Source organism: Rutilus rutilus (assembly GCF_951802725.1).
Source record: "Rutilus rutilus genome assembly, chromosome: 12".
Classification (NCBI taxonomy): Eukaryota; Metazoa; Chordata; class Actinopteri; order Cypriniformes; family Leuciscidae; genus Rutilus; species Rutilus rutilus.
This window is the reverse complement of record NC_140217.1, coordinates 18758157-18760656: the sequence shown is the minus strand read 5'-3', so window position 1 is coordinate 18760656 and position 2500 is coordinate 18758157.

Genomic DNA, 2500 nt, shown 5'->3' with positions numbered 1-2500 from the left:
AATATTCTTTTTTGATGCTTTTGAGACTCTTAACATACTTGAAATTGGATGAAACTCGACAGACACATCACATTTATTAGCCAGTAGACATGTGCAAAGTTTCAGAAACGGGCGTGGTGGAATGGCTCAGTAGCGCCACCTTTAGTCAAAAATGGGGGCTTAGTTTTTCCTAGAATCACAAAACTTGGTATGTGTATTGTTCTCATCAAGACGGACAACTTTCTAATTTACATGAACCATCTCCGACCAACAGGAAGAGAGATATTTTGGTTTGAATGTGGATTTTCTGAAGAATTTTCTCTCCCTCTCTCTGTGTCTGTGTGTGTGTGAGGGGAGGGGGGGATTTGACTCTTGCTTTTATATTGTTAATCAAGGTTTCAGGGGCTTTTGGGGTCCTTAACGTGCTCAAAAACTCTTGAAACTTTGCACACAGGTCAAAACCCACGGCCATCAGGGCCGGGCTGAAGCTGGTACCCGGGCGTGGCTGGGGGGCTCAACAGCGCCCCCTTGAACGGGGTTCTAAAACTTGATCCATATATCAAACACGCTCGCATGAATTAATATGAAACTCGGTACACATATAGATCTCATCGGGGCGAACAACTTTACCCCGGTCAAGTTTTACGCCAGCCCAACAGGAAGTCGGCTATTATGGGTTGTTTGGAAAACGCTTGCTGTGGAATGTGAAATACTCCTCCTAGAAAATTCACCGTGTCCCCTTCAAACTCGGTGTGCATGTAGTCAAGACTTTGAGGATGCTAAATTGCGGACGGATTTTTGATATCTCGAACGGTTTGGCTGTGGCGAGGAATCGAATTTATGGCGAGAAAAGAGAAACACGGAAGTGGAATAACTTCTGCATACATTAACTGATCTTGATGAAACTTCAGCAGTGTGTTCGTGGTAAGAGGCCGATCAGATGGATGTAGCTATTGTGAGTCAAAGTTATAGCGCCACCAACTGGCAGCAGGAAGTGTGTCACTTTCAACATGCTTTAGACAAAAGTGGGGGGGTTAGTTTTAACTACAGTAAAGAAAAAATAGTTTTTATATTGTTCTCATCAAGCCGGACAACTTTCTAATTTACATTCAATAGCTCTGGCCATCAGGAAGTCAGATATTTTGGTCTGAATGTGAATTTTTTTGCAAAATCAGCCTCTGAATTTTTAGCCACTCCTCTTAAACTATTTATTTTATTCGTACCAAACTTTTTCAACATGATGAAACTACATTATATATGCTAAGTTGTGAATGGATAATAAATATCTCAAACGGTTTTGCTATGGCGAGGGATTAATGTCCAAAAAGGAAACACTAAAAATCTTCTAAAAATGTAATTATATACCATTTATTTCTATATAAAAGTATACAAATATCACAACTAAACCCATTTTATTCTGTTTTTGCAATTCAAGAAGAATGAAAAAGTTAAAAACAGGCTATTTAGTGCTATTTGGTTCAACAAAAAAGCAAACATAGGGCTATACTGCCCTCTTGTGTCCAAAAGGACATCAAAATAGTATATAAAACTTTTTACCAGGTAGGCCAATATTGTATTTAAATATACATTTATTAGGTATGTGTCTGAGGATATTTTCCCACCGGTTAATCGACGTGTGACACGAGTGGGTGCTTTTAAATCGCTAATATAAAAGTGAAAGTAAAAAAACGGACGTCCGCACGGACATTGATAATGGTGCACGTTGGAAAGAATGATACTTTTAAACATAACACTAAACCGCCATTAGGTGTCGCCAGGCGACCATCTTAATGAGCGAGTCATTGATTCATTCGTTCAAATGATTCGTTCCAATGACTGAGTCATTCATGATTGAGACAGATGTTTATGGATTGACCATTGAATCTTTGAGTCAAGCGATTCGTTTCAAAATGCTGAATCATTCAGTAATGAGAAAACAAGTTGCTGTGATCTTTGTTTAACTATTTTTGCTGCTGAAACAGAACAAAAACAGTCAATATTGCATCTAAAATGTAAGTGACTTAATTGTAACTGTTTATTAACCTGTTGTATGAAATCAATGTCACAGTTTCAATCGTGATTGTATTCAGGAAATAGTTGCCTACTCGTCAAGTGAGGTTGCTTAACTCTATCATATGTTATAAAATATATAAAAACTCCATATTTGTAATTTTTATAGTCAGTATGTTGTTAACTGGGTTGCTTTTTTGTGTGCTGCGCTCATTTGTTTACAATTCTCCTGGAGAAGCAGCATGAGCCTCAGCAGTGCAACCTTGTTACCATTGATCAGTAATACATTTATTATTAACTGATGATTGCAACTTAAAATGAATGTAATGAAATTAGAATAATCTCTCGTTTTAGTGATTCCCAAGTTATTTTTTTGTTATTGACGTTCTAATCAGGCTATACTCTGGTCGGGCAAGTAAAATTCTCTTTCAGGTAGGCCTATTGTATTTATATATAAATATATTAGGGATGTGACTGTGATAACATTTTCCCACCGGTTAATCGACGTGTG